This window comes from Anarrhichthys ocellatus, unplaced genomic scaffold (genome assembly GCF_004355925.1).
Source record: "Anarrhichthys ocellatus isolate YVR2014 unplaced genomic scaffold, GSC_Weel_1.0 scaffold23, whole genome shotgun sequence".
NCBI classification, from domain to species: domain Eukaryota; kingdom Metazoa; phylum Chordata; class Actinopteri; order Perciformes; family Anarhichadidae; genus Anarrhichthys; species Anarrhichthys ocellatus.
Window position 1 is genome coordinate 4,626,506 of NW_022280053.1, and position 18,527 is coordinate 4,645,032.

At 39.7% G+C, this 18,527-nt stretch overlaps 1 protein-coding gene across 2 annotated transcripts in view; it reads right to left on the reverse strand.

Annotated features, from left to right (window-relative positions):
- Window positions 1-18,527, reverse strand: part of brinp1 (bone morphogenetic protein/retinoic acid inducible neural-specific 1) — a 152,914-nt gene that overhangs the window by 110,808 nt on the left and 23,579 nt on the right. For both annotated transcript variants that reach the window (XM_031860066.1, XM_031860067.1), the window contains one exon: window positions 17,223-17,354. The gene's annotated coding sequence lies outside the window, so the exon portion shown is untranslated. The remainder of the gene's footprint in view (window positions 1-17,222; window positions 17,355-18,527) is intronic.

Genomic DNA, 18,527 nt, shown 5'->3' on the forward strand with positions numbered 1-18,527 from the left:
GGCAGGGCTGCGAGTGGCCAAATCACTTCATCACATGTGCCAATCTTCCTCCAGCTCTAATGTAATTAGTGTGGATCTCCTCTGCCTGCTCTGGCCTTTTGTTGTTTGATAAATGTAATTAGATAGAACGAGCATCAGTAAGCTAAGGCCGCTGTAGTCTGAACGATGTGACAAGAAAGTCATTGTCATTAACAAAGTGGCTGAAAATGTGCTCAGCTCACTTCCCATTGAAGTGAGGTTAAAATTGCATGCGTCCACACACACACACACACACACACACACACACACACACACACACACACACAGGCTGGTAAGTTGCCTGGGTGTAATGGTGGAGATTGAGATGGAATGTAAAGGGCCGTTTAATTCAATGAGCAAAGCAAGTTATGTGAAGGTGTATAATGAAGTAAATGATCATACAATAGACTCGTTCAGTTTTACACCACTCGCATAAGGATGGGAGACTGACACAAAAGTAAGTCAAGTGGCATTGGAGGTATTGAATATGAATCAATACAGTATTGTTAGGCAGACTGTAAAGTCTGTACTTCACAGTCATGTACACCATGTAAAACCATATGAATAGGATAGGCACTTTGGGGGATGAAAGGGAAACCATATGTGTAGCTGATATATCTTTTGTCTCCTAATTACTGCCAACAGAAGTGTGCGATTTCCCTGTGAATGACATTTTTCTTATGTGCATGTGCCAAATCCAGCCGTGATACGGTAAATTCAAAGCTGTTCCTGAGGATTAATTTGACTGGGTGGGTAAACCTGACTGTGCAGTTGCACAGATAGCCAGCAGTAACGTTGGAGGGTAAACAGTGTGTGAGGGATGAACTCAAAATGATCCCCCAAGAAAGATAGCACAATTATATCCCATCAGAAATAATGCTATGCAGGATTAAGCTGGTAAAGATGTTTATCCTTCAATCTAACGCAAGCAACGACACATGATTAGCATGTATGGGATCTGTATTAATACCATTTATTTTTCTATATATGCTAGATATTTACTTATCTATATTCATGCTGGGATTAGCAAAGTAGCAAATAACACAGCCGAGGCTTTTCGAACGTGATCTCATGCAATTTAAGCAAACCTGTCAAGAAAGAATGACTGAAATGTAAGATCTGTGTGCAATGCTTTGTCTCAACTCTAATGAAGCTAGCATGTCTGGTAAAACATTGGAACTCACATTAAACAGACAGTGTGTGTATGTTTTAGTGGCCTCTAGTGGTTTGTGGCAGGATGCAACTAACTAATTACCCCTCAGCTCAGCCCTCCTTTTACAAGCGTGTCGGAGAACTACAGGGGCCTGCAGGTAGGGATAGATATTTTTAGGATTTTAGTACAACTAGGGGCTACTCTTATCAATACTCAGATCTTCTACATGACTGAATAATTGTTTTTAAAAAGGTGTATAAGATTTTAAAAAACAAATAAATTCAGAATTAGAAGTTATTTATAATTTAGATAAAGCTAAATATTGTTTCTAGAGCAGCAAAAGTTATGTTTACAATGACAAAGACACTATATAAAGTCCTTAATATCTCACTGGAAACAAATCTAAAATGTCAATAGAATAAATAACATTTCTGAGTGATAGTTGCTTTGTCTCAGCCGGCAGAGAAATTTAAGAATAAAAGCTTTTAGCCGGTTAAGACATAGTTATGAATATTATATTCAATATCTGCCAATAAAGCCCCCTAAATGTGACACACTGTCCCTTTAAATTATCCTGCAGAGGAGTCAAAGTGTGTCATGATCTCTTACTTTGGAGTTATTGAGTCTGTACATTTTTTCTTCAAAGCCAATTTGGATTCTTTCTTGAAATAAACACCTTTTTTTTTTTCCTGTGACGTTTCTCGGGGCACTGCGTACAATTTATACCACTAACAAGCATAAATTACACCGGGGACTGAAAAACATTTGCCTCTCCATGAATTCCTGCTTTTGCAGTTTTGAAAAGGGAAAATTGCAGAAGCATGTCTTTAGCCATTTTGCATTTTGAAAGGTAACACTCAAGGATGCCAACACTGTCGGCATCAAAAGACTGAGACTGTGAATGTTGAATCGTTACATATGAGACAAATCATTTCAATTCTGCACGAATAATGTGCGTGACATGACTAGTGGATAATTCTCCATCTTCTGGAAGTATTTCATGGGAAGACGCTTAGTCAGCCTGAGCACTTAACCAATCCAGTGGCATGAGAATGAAAGAGTGGGAGGCAGCAGGACAAAACAGTAATAATAACCGAGTTATAACCGAGTTATAAAGTTCTGCGTCCACAAGTCAGGGCATGTTTTGAACTCACACATAAATAATTTCATGATTTTCTATGTTGACAGAGAAAGAGACTTGATCCTAATTTAAAAATAATCTCAATCATAATAAAATATCCGTACAATTATGGTATCTCTGACTCCATACATTTGTGACGATTAACCACGTACAATTTCTGGAATACAAAAAACATTACTTAACTAACATTTTGTCTAGTTTATATGTCATTCCTCCCTAACCCAACGTTCAGATCCCACCAGTGTTTTATCTTTATTCCTCATCCTCCCCGCGGTAAATCAAAATCCCTCAAAGCCTTTGTGCTACCTGTCTGGTAGGAAGGCAAACATCCCATCATTTCCGTACTTTTTCACAAACTTTGCAAGTACTGCCTTAACGTGTGCAGAATTGGAACTGTGAGATGAGGCTGGGGACATGAAATACTCAGCTCAAGCCTTGGCAAATATTTCATGCAAGTCTTTCCCAAATTCATTCGGAAGTGTGAGAGACTATTGACCATATATTGTACTATTGATTGACGAGTTTATTTTTTAAAAAGAAAATTGCAATGACTGACTGCAATTTTAGAATATATATTTATTAAGGGTGAAGACTATATTGAGGACTGTGACTTTGCTCATCATTATGTTCGAGTATGAATTCTATGTTAAAGCAAAGGTTGATTAACTGCTTCATATATAAGTCAGGGACTACTCACAGTTTTACTAGGGCTGAACTGAAAAAAAGAAATAGAAATGAAAACATTCCATCTCAGCACCTTTGCACAACAAATAGGACTATAAATCAGCCCAAAGGAAACGGAAGTGATGACCTTGAGTGCACAGAACCCCCTACCGATACAGATAGATGGAGCAAACCTCCCCACAACAGAAGAGTGTATGTCATGGAAGCACTGTTAGATAAAATGGAAGAGCAGGCAGTGACAGCAGTCGGGCTTTAGTCAACCAAAGAAAATCTTTGTCCACTTAAATTCTACCTACTCTTTCACCAATTGATTGGTCAATGGGTGAAAAAAATTAAACTAAATCTCTACCCTCCTAAATAGCCTAAATGAATTATAAATTAAAAATGCAATTTGCAGTAAATTATTCTTAACCTAATTATCTTATATCTTATAATGACAACGACTCAAAACCGACCAGCGTGCACCAAATATTCTACCTGCCAAATATTCTATTTTCCTGATTTCCGAAAATAGAATGAGCCCTCGAAGCTGTCGCGAGGGGATTTGACTGAACTTATATTTCAAACAAAATAATTCAGCTATTTATTTGGCCAAACCACCAATATATGAGCACTATTGTCAGGACTGAGGACTGGGACTAAGACAATTACTGCGTTTGTCCGTGTGTGCGCTGCGCCAACTCAGCCAGACCAGAAGACGCTTCAGAATGCTGAACAATAGGCCAAAGTCCCCCGACAGACAGCATCAACACCGAGCTAACATTACCAGAGCTTTGCTCTGTATTACGCTGCTTTTCAGCTCAGAATGCTACAGAACGACAGAGAGCAACCTCTCCAAGCTGTCAACATTCTACCCAAGGAGCCTCAGAAAACTGAGTATCTCCTGGCCTATCACTTTTCCCAACCAACAACTACTCGCTGGGTCCAGTCAAGAGGGCATAGACTCATGAGAAGGCAGTGGAGATGGACTGGACACATCAGTGGAGAGAGAACATTAAAGCCCTGAAGCAGACCAGGGATGCCATCCAAAAGTTCACCCAAGACAGAGAGCAGTGGAGATCCTTTGTTACTGCCCTACATGCCAACGGGCATACAGGGCAGTAAGTAAGTAAATAAATAGGTAAGTACTGAAATATCATGGTATGCCATTTTGCAATACAAAATCTTGATTCTGAAAAATGGACTGCAATATGAACTGAATATGAACGTATCAGTTGGCTATGTGATCTGAAGCAACACATCCCGTGGTGCTTGTTTGAAGCACCCTTCCAAAATAATAAGCCAACTGCATATAGATGCAAAGTGAATTTTTGTTCTTGGTTCTTTCGTATGTACATTTTGGCCATTAGCAGTCAGTTTAGCTTCCCTGTTTGATTGATTAAATTTGGCAGGGGGTGGCGACTTGCTTTGCTGCTGGAGCTCCTTGATACTACCATTTGAAGTTGCCAAAGTCAGAAATTTCCAATTCCTATACATAAGCACTTTAAGAGAGTCTTATATTCAACATTTTGTACTGAAACCTATGGCAATGTTATTTTAGAAAACTATGAATGGTGACTGTAAAAAAACACAGTTTGGCACATTGTATCCAATAAAAGCAAAATAAATTAGACATTTTCAAATGTTGCTTCAAGGATCACAAGTGCATCAAACCTTGATCCCTCTATTGTGAAGCAGAGCTGGCTCTCTCTTTACACCGTTACAGCACACATACATATTTAACATTCTTAAATAGACCTAAATTCAAAGCTTTGAACTCATTTTCATCATCTCGTTAAGGGAAGTCTAAGCCAATTTGTCTTTCTGGTTAACCTCGCAGGTTTGTTAGCCAGTTGCATCTCAGGATATTTGTCATTTTCATGGTTAAATACTTCTATTATAAATTACAAGACAATTGTTACTGTTACTTAGGGGAGAGATCTTTTAAATTATGATTTAAATGAATGAAGTCTGGGTTCACAAATCTTACCAGTCGAAATTTAATGGTGTAGGAGTTTGTGTTTTTCCCAAAAACACTTGAGGATCATTTCCGAGAACTCTGTCATCATCATCATCGTCCTCCCACACAGCGTGATGTCTGGCCAGGTGGCAGAATCGTTCTCAACTGACAATTTTGGCCCTGTTCCTTATCTTCTCCAACAGGAAGCAGCAATACTGTTCCATGGTAAACAAATCAATTTCACTTTCAATTTGATATACATTTTTATTTATTTATTTCTTGCTTCTCTTTTACATATATGTGAAATTAAGTAAGGGAATCACTGATCTATACGGGGCAAATTCTCAAGCTGAAGTTAACATTTAAGATGCAGTGAAAGACTAACAGTGCACGGTGTCTAATGGCGACCTTTTCTGCCGTCTCGTTCACTCGACACGGTGCCCCTCAAATCATCTGCAGCTGTCTGAGGAGTGCACACAGGACCAGTTGCCTCCCATCGACTTTAGTGGCAGTAGCAATCGATTTGTATGATCCATGCCTTGCAGCAGAACCAGTCTTCATCATCCAAAAATGCATGCTCTGGGTTTGTGCGTGACAGATGAAAACCGGCAACCTCGGTTGAAATTGCTGCAGCACTGCACCATGAACACTCCTCTATTTGAAATGGGAAAATTACAGAGGTGATTTATAAGACAACATAATTGTTGCTCCATTAATTAAATATATGTTGAATCTCCATTTGAATCATCTCACATTCAATTGAAAAACCTTCCTTGGTCCTCCAGTTTTTGCTGCAGTCGCTCTGATATCCTCCATGTCTGGCAGCATATACCCTACCCTACTTTTTAATGGCCGACAGCCCTGCCATTTGTCTAATGTCCTCCAATATATCCTCAGAAGATATTCAGCTGTTTATTCATCCGTTTCAATGTGCAGTGAAGCATTATACTTGGTACTCAACATACTGTTAGAAATTTGAGAGGGACGAATAATGATAAATGAATTCCAGGCCCGTTGATCATAATGCAAAGATAGAGCACACAGTCACATAATTTGTCATAGTTTAACATGGTGTAATTCCTGTGTAGGGTTAGGGGTTATGAATGAAGTTCTAAATTGTTGAATGCTGTCGTCAATGTTAATGTGGATTGAATTGTAGGTGAAATATCCTTTGTGAGTTATTGCAAAGGCTCTAATTCCCAGTGATTTCTCAATCTATCCCGAGCAATGAGTCCCACTGTTTGTGTGCGTGAGTGTTTGGAGGTAATAATTATTTCTCTGTTTTCCTGGTGGCGGATAATTTCCTCCTGGAACCCAACTAAAGCCACCCACAAGCCACTCCAAATGCAGAACAGGAGTTGCACCGTTGCATCTGGCATGGAAATAGTGGACCATGTGCTCCACGCTCTCGCCATCTCCACAGCAGAGGACAGGCTGCCAAACATTATGGACGACCAGCATGAATCCCTGGCATCCGTCTATGATTTCCAGAACTGCGGCGGTGGTTCTGGGGTTTGACAAGACCACACTCAGGCTGTCCTTTTCAGGGAGGATAGGACAGTGTGACTGATGATTGGATGATGGAAAAAAAAAGAAATCATATTTCCGGGGTTGACAATTTTCCCAAAGGACCCATCAACTGTAGCTCAGCCATCATTTCCTTTGTAAAATGAAAATTTCAATTTGCAGTGCAGATAGAACTAGACTGCATGTAAATTAAGTAACTTTACAGTCATATAATTCTTAGCACAAACAGTTTACCAGTTCTATAAACCTACCAACTTCAAGGAGCAAATGAATTGATAACCAACAACTAATAACATTGTTGTGTTTAGGTATAGGATAACATTTAATAGAATGAAGATGACGTAAATATCATGAAACTCACCTCTTTATTGATATATTTACAAGAAACTTTAATGAAGTCATCTGTGACACTGGGTGTCTTCTGGATCCAGAAGTATTTTGTCATATTTTCTACTGTTTACCACGCAATCGCCACGATAGAATGAATAAAAATAATTGTCACCATGATAGTTTTCCAGAGCAGTCCAAGCTTTGTTCCTAATATCATAAAACACTCTGCATTGTTTTCGTGTATGATAAACATACAAATTCACACCATCACAGCCCCTTTAATCTTTTTTTGTTTGTTTTGTTCAGCTTTTGCGTGATTGGGTGATCCTTCATGACCACAGAGTTGTCTGCCTAAGTAACAACAGCTTCGGTTGTTTTGCATGCCAGAGTTCTGTGTCTTTTTATTCTTCTCACTGGTTTGAGTTCGGGCTCCACTGGAGTGCACTGTGCAACATGGATTTAGCAACATCTGAATCAAATGTGATGTCATTTATGAGCCATTTATGAGATAAAACCACACCTACACAGTCCTTAGTTGAAAAAAAACTAAGGATGTTTTTCCTCCAAAATTGTAACTTCTATAGTTGCGTATTTAGTATTAAATATTTAATATTATTGGAAAATGGGCTTTAACACAGGGCAGTTTTCAGTCTGGACGACCACAAAGAGGTTTTGCTGCACTGCAACAACGTCACACTCTTCTTTACAGTCAGTTTTAAGTGTTTGAAGGAACAACCAGATATGGTATTATTCTTTCTGGTGAGGACAGTCTCACTCAGGAGGACACACATTTACTGTGTGTGCATGTTTTTACTGATCAATCACGTTAAACTAAGCAACACTGAGTGCACTGGTTTGGCTGAACCAGTTCTAGAATCCCAGCTAAGCTAACCTTAACCTCTGTTTAACTATAGCCTCTGATTAATTCTTCCACTCTCATACGGATTCATTTGCTGGGACGAATTAAGGATCGACTGCCTGTTGTGTTAAAAAGCAATGAAGCCTTTCACCTCAGCATATTAGTATGTCTGAAACACTTACTGACACTGCATTACCCTGATATTGAGAGACCATTTCGATTATGTTGCATAAGCCCATTAGGTGCCGAAATGATTTGTTTGTTACATTTTCTAAAAATGCAATAACTAAGTGGTAGCATGTGCATTTCACTGCCCAGTATTAATGTGTTTAGCTGCTGCATTAAAATGCATGTTCTGTGTTTTGTTGTGGGCCATTTGGAACCTACATAAACATACACGACATAAAAATGGAATAAATAAAAAGCGGGGGGGAAAAATGCAAATAGTCCGGGTGTTAGACAGTGCATAGCAAATTCGTCCTGCAGACTCTGCTTCAGGCGTGCTTTGCAACAGAGAAACAAGTTATATTTGTGACTACAACTGTGGAGTTTTTTTTGAGAATATGAATGCTTACAGGGGAGGGTGTGAGGGGGTTTGCTGGGGGATCTCCTGGTTTTCATTGCATGTGCACATGCGGGTGGGTGCGTGACAATGAGGATACGGGAGCACGTCTGTCTGAATATGACGGCCACGTGTAAACATTTGGGTGCTGGCAGCAGGAAAGAATGCATGTTGAAAATTGTGAAAGCTTTGGGTATTCTGATGAAGCATTCCCTTCAGCACTCAAGAGAACTTGGATGATTCCAAGCTTGGCGCAGTAATGCATTTTCAAGAGAAGCATCTGTCATAAGCTTTATATCTCACTGCTACTGCGGCCCATTGAGCAACATCTCTGCGCCGCGGCTTGATCCATGGTCATTCGTCCCCCCTCTCTGCTCCCAGTCCATTTCCCCCTCCCCTTCCCTCCACACCTGCCCCTCCAATCATGGATGATCCTGGTTGATGGCAACTGCACCAAGGCCTGTGTCGAATGCATTACTGCATCAGCAACAAGGGGGTTTTGGTTGGTCAGACATCGGTTTGAAGTAATATAGAGCATCATAACGGCACAACAGCTTCTTAAAAAAAGATGACCTTGCACTTCATGAAAGATAAAAGATTTTAAAAACTGAACGGTAATGTAAGTCGTGGATCCTACGTGACATTTCATTATCCCCTTTGAGAAATATCACAGTATTGAAAACACTCGTGATAGAGGAGCATGGCTGGTGTATTTTAAATACATATACCTTATGCTTGGGTTTAAGACCACATTCCTATTCTGCATAATTGTCAGGGATAACCTTTAGATAATACTGAATGACCTTTAGCATACTGGCAAGCCTTGCTCTCTGGGTAATCTTACCCATCAACATTAAAATCATTTACCAGGTGAGGGGGCTGATAAAGCTTACCCAGCTTTGATCATACCACAAGGGCAGCAGCAATTTGCAGATACAAATCAGAAAATGATTTTGCATTAGCAATCATCCCTAGGTATTTGCGATTGCCCATGGGGGTGCAGAGGAAAAATATGATTATACGCCATACACTGCACTTCAGTCAGTTTTTCATTTAGGAAAAACTGGCATTTATTTAACAATTGACCAAAAGGAAATTAGTTTTATTGATTTGTTTGCTAAGGGACAACATTCATCTATGCATGTGCAGCTCACTAGTTCAGTCCTTGTAGGGAACAGACAGAGACCGAGTTGTTTATCAGCAAATATTGTAGCAAACCCCTTGAATTCTTATTGAACATGAGGACACGTGCCTTCGGGTACGTGAGCGAGGGACTTGCAAATGGGAAGAAATAGAAGAAAAATCTATAGCCTTCATATCCTGACACCCATTAGGACAACCATGTCTTGAAAAACCCTGTTGTTATTGAAAATGAATACAAATTTAATGTTGAAATTCACAGATGACTGAAGGCTCATGCTTTTCGTCATATTTCATCATGTCATTACATGTCTTGAAAAGTGCAATTTCAAACTGCCAAAAAAAACCCACATCATTTAACATATAATTTGACAGAGGAGCATGAACAACACATGCTCATAACCTCAAACAACAGCCAGTATTTTGTTACCGAAATGTGCTCTTGCTGATCATCAGCAGTGGCAGATACAGAAACCACATGGTCAGCAATAGCTCTGAGGCATGGAGGTCACACAGGTCCCGGTAAGCTTGATACATTTTGACAATTTAGACCGGTTCCATGTTAACTGCAGTCACAGCTATGATACGCTAAAGCATCGTGGATTTTGTTTTTACTGGAATTAAATTCATGCATTTTAAGTAGGACTGAGGAGCAACCTAGCAACAGTGAGAGAGAGAAACAGAAATAGTTTGAGTGCTTAAAACAAAGCAAATGCCTTTTTTTTTTATATCTCACCTAAATCAGTAACATATGATGTTTTATATATCTCTATATAACACACATGGTGTTAGGAATGGACTTGCCTGGTTTGAAACTGCAAAAGTAAAGTTAAATTGTTTGTGGGCCAGACTGATGACCTACATGTAGTACATATAAGTACTACTTAATTATTACTGCATTGCTTTGGGTTTCTCTGACATACCTGCCATTTAATGTGCAGATTAGATGTAGTGTTAACATATTACATGCACTTTTCATGTAGTACATTTATGAATCTGGCCAAATAAAAGAAATCCACATCGACCACATAGAGGTGAAGGCACTGTAAAAAGAAGGTGAGCCAGCAGCTGCAACAGTGTGAAGCCAGAGGGCAAAGTTGAGACACAGAAACACTGAATAAAACTGCAGCAATTCCAACTGGGCTTTAACTTTTTGGCGTAGAGGGTTGCAACAGTGGGAAAAAAACATGTTATTGCTTCGCGTGCTGGGCCGACAATTTGGGCAGATCGACAAATAGATTTTTGATTGCTGCATTTTAACACACACACGCACACACGCACACACACACACACACACACACACACTCTACTCACAAACTACTTGTTAGAAGGCTGCTAGGTGGGTGGTTCATTCCAGATCTCCTCGCTAGCAGAACTGTGTGGGTGGAAGAGCATGTCTGGAGTATGAAAACAGTGCCAAGGTTGTAGCTCATAAGACTGGGTAAACACATGGCAGTGACAAACGCACACAAGTGCTCATGCACCTATACACACACACACACACACACACACACACACACAGTCACTGGGACACAAACTGCCCCTCAACATGAAACCCCACACACATTTGCTCGCACAGACGCACACACACATCGCCTTGTTCAAGTTTGTGTGCTGGCAAGATGCCTGACTTGAGCAAATGGACAAGAACATTTTCACCACCACCATCCAGCCCTAGGCCGGATCATTACAGTGGAAATTAACTTACCATCCCGTTGCCCCGAACCTATTGTTTATCCTCGCTTTAATTTCTTTCACCCTCCCTCTATTTCTGCTCTGTCTAAGGCGCTGTGAGCTACACTGCAGTAAGGGCTGTGGACTAGAATAGAGCTGAACTGATAATAAACCTCTTAGTGCTTTCTCTCACTTTATTACCGTGGCAATATTTCATGACATTAATATGTTGTCTGTTGTGAAGGATAAGTCAAAAACACCCAAAGGAGAGTGAGAATAAACCCAGCAAATTAAAAGTAGGTAAAAATGACTGATCTCTTGTCTTACTCTTGATGTCTTGAGCTTGTGTTGACTGCTGATTAGACTGACAGAGCCACTCTGACTGTGACTCACTGAACTGGCTTCAAAGCAGCCTGTGTGTGCAGGGTGCATGTGTGTGTGTGTGTGTGTGTGCGTGTGTGTGTCTTCTGCTGGTGTGTATGTGCTCGAATACGTTTCTTTTTATGTATGAGTGAGTGTGTGTTTGTGTGCGTGTTTGCATATATGAGCAGTCCAGCCATTCATCATGGTTTCATTTCTCAGCTTCATGAATAATGTCAGCGTGTATGCATCTATTTGATGTCCCACAGTCTTGGACTGCAGTGCAGCTTCGGCGAACTCCGTTCATTGTGAATCAAAATTAATCAATTAAACTGAATCAATTCAATGCACCAAAGGCCATGTATATTTTGTTAAACTGTGCATCAAACTAATGTGGAAATTATCAAGCGTGTGCTTGAGCACTGAGACGGCCAAATATTTGAACCGCCTTTACTCATGCTCATGTAAGAGTAATGGGGCAGTAAAACTACTAAAAATGTGCATTTTGAATTGAATTTTAATTGAAGAATCTGAGTTGTTTTGGGACAGTCGGGAATCAACAATAACTTAATAATACAACTGGCAAATATCTGTTTCTCACTGGATGGAACCAATGCTTATCAAATAACATCTAGTCGAATAGAATTATCCCTGTGATCCAGCTTAAATACGGGCCAAGCACATAAATGAGACCAAAGAGCTGAAACGACCTGCTTGATTAGTCGACGGACAGAAAATTAATTGTCAACTAGTTTTTGTTTTGTTTTATAGAAAAGCATTTTTCTAGTTTACATTAAAATAAATGTAATGCAATAGCATTTATTTTACTGTAAACTAGAGCTGCCAGTAAGAAATATTTTCATTATTTATTCATTTGTCACATTTTTTTTTCAATCAATCAAATAAATATTTAGCCTATAAAATGCGAGAAGAATTCCAAACACTGTGTCAGCACTAAATAAGACAACATACATCGACAGCTTGCTTAAAATGTTGTCTCGCGGCACATTCATTTTTTTAATACTCTCATGATCAATGTTTCATTGATAGATACATTTGCCCTGGTAACCACGAACTAAGGCTGCAAGATAATGGCCAAAATGATATACCAAATTATTTTTAGCAATATTGAGATCACAATTGTTTATTACTATTTAATTAAACAGAGCACTGCTTTCACTTCCACATTGTTCTACATTCCTGCTAACATACAAATCTTAGATTTCAAAGTAAGATTGGTCCATATTCACAGTGCGTCTCCTAGAGGCAAAATAAAACCAGAACTCTTCACCCAAAATAAAACAACAGGCTGCTGCTTTCACTTTCATGTTGTGCTACATTCCTGCTAATTAACAAACGTTTGCATCAAAATAAGACTTAAAAGGTTCTTCTTCTATATTATGTAACGTCAAAATCACAGTCGATCATGTTCATTAAATTGTGGGAATCCAAAAATCAAGATCGTGATTAATATGCCATTAATTGTGCAGCCCTTCCAAAGACAAGGGATTTTAGCAACAACTCATGGCTACAGAGGAGGATTCTAAACATTGTACCGATTAGGTCCCGCTTTATTTCACCAGTCCAAGACAGCGCTGCACTCATTCAAGACACAGCTTGTCAAATGTCAGCAGTACCCGAGGAAGAACTCCCTATTTTTCCTTCAAACATTGGTGTCTGTCACCACCGGGCCCTGGATAAAGATTGAAAGCATTTCAAAGTGGCAGAGGTTCCATACGTCCTTAGCAAAGAACAATACCTCAACTTTGAAAAGAGCTCTTGCTCAAAGTGAACATCATTCGCTCAAAAAGTCTGAAAAACAAGACAAGAAATGTCTCCAAAATATCAGGATAAACAAACGGCAGACGGATGACAGCCCCCAGCTGTCTTCAAATCCTGGGTTCATCCTTGGATATAAAACCAAAGAAAAAGGGACAAAAAAGATGGATGGAGTTCAAGGATGTCTGACAGATGGACAGTGGAGACGCAGGGCTCGCCCCTGGCCGTCGTCATTAAGTTGCGTAATTGCACAGATAATGATTCAGTCTGCCTTCAAGTTAAAACAGTCCATGACACACAGCGGAGAAGACTTTGTCATTTGCCTACCTAACTGCAAATGTCATTCCATGAAAAATGTTTTAGTAGTGTCTGCGAACCGATGAATAAAGACTTTACATAAGTGGGTGATACAGTCCCCACGGTGACCACTGCGGCTTTTCACTAGAAAAATCCATTCACGATGCACTGCAAGTTTATACTCTGCTTGTAACTCAAGGTTTGTATTAGAGTGCATTGAACGTTATAAAAATAAAACAAAGCAGCCTCCTAAAACCAATGGAGAGCAGCCAAGGAGGGTAAAGGCTGTTTTTATAGACACTTGCCTTACAAGATGACAAAACAGGCCCCCTACAGTTGGGGCTATCCACTAATAGGCTAACACCCTAAAGCACGTAAAGGAATAAGGGTTTAGCATGTGCGGGCGCTGTCCAACAGAAAACCACAAACAAGAAATATGGATTTGTTCACTGGAGTTGTTGCAATACATTGAGAAGCTGACTACACTCTGGGTCGTCTCTGATTCCCCTGCAGATGCCGAGGCAGGTGTAAGCTGCTGTCAAGGCAAGAGATGCACGCACGGTAAATCTGTGTCAGGCTTTGTAGTTTATTAAGCAGACAGGGTGTCACAGTTGAAAAATCGGAACTCATGAAAGTATTTCATATTATCGATGAAGCGGGTGGCAGCATCAAACCCGGAGTCTGCAGAAAGACTGAGGATCCATCGAAGTCAATCCCTCTACCAGGACAGCCTGGCAATGAACTCTTTAAATCTAAAGATGATGTTGTTTTTACATGAACATTCTTGTGAAGAAACGATGATGGATAGAGTTTCCCTTAAGATGGAAAACTGACTGCAGCCAACTATCTCAGTGTCTATACCACTGTGCACTTCAGGCCATACCAACTGCACTCACAGCTTTCACCCTCGTCTTCCACTGAAACACACGAGAACTCATTTGAAACTCTTAAAAGCATTTGGCTCCAGGCGCCGCATCACATGTTGCTCAGAAACACAGAGCCCATCTCTAAAAAAAAGGCACTCGAGCACAAGTTAAAAGATGAATGGCTATTTTGATGAAGATAGATTCAATGCCCCGCAACACAGCCTTCAGCTTAACTGATGCACAGAGCTTCTTCACAACTTAAACCTTACTTTATGTTAGCCAGTCTAATTGTATCTATGTCACTGTAACTAAGTTTTAACCCGACTATTGAACTATTGTCAGCTGACCATTTCACAGGAGGAACAAGTTAAATCAGATGTTAAATTGCTATTAAAACAATACAGAGGGAAAAAACAACACAGTCCTCAGTCGATAATATATTAGCATCCTGAGACTTGTTCAGTGTTTGAACTATAAATGTATGCAGGGAACTGTTGGTGTTCTTTCATTACTGTGCTCTAACAAGCATTGAATCTGACATCAGTGACAATGGCCATACATCCTCCCTCGCGGTAAAGACAGAGAAAGAAGTTTAGAGACTCCCCGGAGGACACATTTGTATCCTAGGCTTCAGCCCGAGCATGCATCATGGATAACAAATGACTGGAGTTCCTCAGTCTCTCATCTCGACACTCATGCAATGCAAGCCATTCTGAGTTTGTAATATACTGGAGGTAGACAGACACCATGCATGAGCTTTTAGAAGGCATGTAGCTTTCCCCAGCGTTTTCCTTTTGCTTTGCTTATTCAAGATCTTGATTTTTTGTTTTCATTTGATTAATTTAGGGAACCTCAGCCCCAACAACCTCAATACTGCCAAGACAAAAACTGTCAAATCAGTGTCTCCATCATTAAAAGTGCTGCAACCCCTAAGGATTTTTATTGGATATGTTCCAGATGAGACATAAAGTACGTCTGCGGAGGATGTATGATTTGGGGAAGAAAGATAAATCTACAAAGCAAAAATAAAGACAAGGCATCATTAAAATCTTATTGCTGTTGTGCTGTGTGGTCCTCCATGTGAAAGTCTAATTACAAAGCTAATTCAGGAGAAAACAAAATAGCCTTATCCTATTTAAATACACATGAACTGATTTTTTTGTAATTTCTTTCTTTGATTAGATGCAGTTATACAACCTGATCTCCGTTCCTCTGATAATTGTAGGTCAACTTTTTTTGTTTTAAATAGTTTATTAATTAATAGTTATTTGTACATTTGGATCACAGAAAATCTGTCTTTATTGAGCTTTGAAAGTGAATTTTGTTGTATTGAGAATACAAAACAGTCAGCCTGTTTTCATAGATAAACAGTTATATAAATGTTGGATAAATCAATGTTGGTATTTAGATGTTCCACTCTTATGTTTAATATTTTAGAATATTTTAGTGTCTAATTTTATCATTTTAGGGGATTTCCAGTTTTTACATACCCACGCAAGTCTAGTTTAGCTGGACCATGAGTACAGCCTGCTTGCAGAACAATTGATCAGAATATCTTGATGCCATTTGACGTGTCAGCCTCTTTTGCATATGACACAACACGAGTTAACTTTCAAGTCCAATCTTTCACATGCAGGTAAATGGAGATATGGATTTGCACATTCGTACTTTTGGTGGACAAAACATCGGGTATTGGGCTACAACATGAGGGAGTGCTGCCATAGGGCTATACTAATGATGCAATGCCTGAGGCATACTGACAGGTCTGCTGTAGGGGGCCAAACCTGAACTCCAGGCTGCTGATGCTTACTGCTGACAGATATTGACTTCTTCTGAAGCAAGTCCTTGCGTGGCCGTGTTGGTGATTACCATGTACTTTTTGTTGACATGTCGAGCGTGTCAGGCATATTCCGGGGTCTGAGGCCCCCACACCGTGACACTCTGGACTAGTAGTGGAGACTTATTATGTCTTGGCGAGGAATGGGTTCCTTTCATCGATTTTATTCCTCCCCCAATTTACGTGCTCCGGCTGGATTACATGTTCTCATTTCCTTTGGAGCTAACGGTGTGCACGCTCTTACTCATCTTCGTCTCTTTTATTATCAACTCCCTCCTAGCTTCCCCCCAAGCTCCTTCATTTGTTCCTGCTTTCTTTGATTATCCAATTAGTCAAAGTGTCTGTTTTCCTGTCTTTTTGTCCCTTTTGGCTTCTATGGCATAATACGACATCCTGAAATGGAGGCAACCTTGTCTTTTAAAAACTATGTATGTACATGTACAACTAATTTGCTTTGGCTTTCCTTTTTCTTTTTTTTTAACATGGAACATGACTGCAAAGCATTCGCCGTCAATGTTGTCTTGGGTAAAGTGGTCTGGGTGTGCAGAAACATGATATGAATAAAACATGTTTAAAACACAAATGAGACACACTCTTTTATGCTGGCCAATACAAACATGCACCTGTATCACTAGATATGCCTAAACCTGGGTCAGTAAACCATTCAGGCCAAGCTGCTCAGCGTTTGAAAAGTCAGAATTCAAAGTCGGTCTGAGACACATCTGTTAACGGCAGAGTCAAATCCATACAATGGATTCATAAACTTCAATCTTGAAGTCAACATTTCATCCAACCAACACAACTTGCAAATATTCAATATACTGCAAACCACAAAATATCACACAAATGAGATTTTACAGCAGTTAGTTAGAACAACTGAAAACGGGGAATATCATTTCCACACAGCACTTGAGTCTGCTCAGCTCACCCACACAAGAGTTTTATGCTAAACCAAACCAGCACTACACTCCATGATTTCCATAAACAAAAAATGATTAAAGGATTTCTTTCATTTAATTAACCGAGAAGAATCTTTGCGGCTGGCTTTGGTCTTACCTGCCCATCTGTCAGCAGCATGTCGGTGCGTAGCCAGGTTGTGTCATCCGACCCGATGGGAGAAGACAAGTGTGCAGAATATGATGGACACGCAGCCTCCTCACTACAATCAGTCTCAGCATCACACCGTACCTGTGGACAAAGTACCAGCACATGTGGCTGTGTAGTTGGTTGAACGTGTCAAGGACACAATCTAATGCAAAACAATCTTTCTGCATTGATCTTGGTTTTGTTACTCTGTGGAAACGACTGCGGCGAGCTAACTGCTCATAATAACAATATGCCATGTGCTTACTTCAGAGCTATGCATAAATGTGTCATGAATGTGTAAATAAAGGAAGTGGATAATCTGTTGTTATGATTGGTTGAGACCTATCCAGTGACCAGGTGACTGTAGAATACCAGTGTGTCATTAACGAGACAACTGTCTTATTATTAACTAACAGTTATGAATCAACTGTACCGTCAAATGTGATATTTTCTTACACAAATACATTGTTAAAGTTGGATTTAAGGAAGTGGGTCTTCCTGCCATGGGAATGCTCTTTATTTCATTCTGAAGGTGAAGTGAGAACTTGTGGTGATGACTTCTCCCCCATATTGAGTAGCTTTGGGGCTTTTCAACATTGATGCTTCCTTGATATCGACACCTTTGTAAAATGAATGCCTCCCAGACAGTGCTTCCAAAGGGACTGCTTTAATGTCAGTAATACCTTATCTTAGTCGAGAGGATTGCCTTACTGTAGGATAATGCTCATTATCCATTGTTTGTATTGTTGCTTATCAACATATTGAAGTGTTTTTTTCCGTTAATCTTGGTCAATTAAATGAATAATTGGGGCCTCTAAAACATAACTTGACGCATTATTAAAACAATCTGTCAAATCAAAACATCAATGTTTTTAGACTACACTGCGGCTGTCCTTCCAGAGACTTTAGTAGTATATACTTGTAACAACGGTATGTATTGAGTCTAATTATCTTCTAAGATTTCATGCCTATTTAATTGAATGCCTATGTATTAGATTTAGCTGTAATCTCTTAACTGGCAACTGAGGTTAGAAAGATCTACCAACATATCTGCAGGCAGTATCCTCCAATTCTACATTTTCTAATGAAATCAGAACATTTCTAAAAAAAAAAAAAATTTTACCATTTCATCTTTTTTTCCCCATTCACTTTCGGGCACAATTTTCCCTGCACACCAATAGACAGATAATACAAATATGCTTATTATGTGATGAACGTGGCTCAGATCCCATGCCTGCAAAACGTATCCGGTGATAACAGGCTGGAGAAATTAAT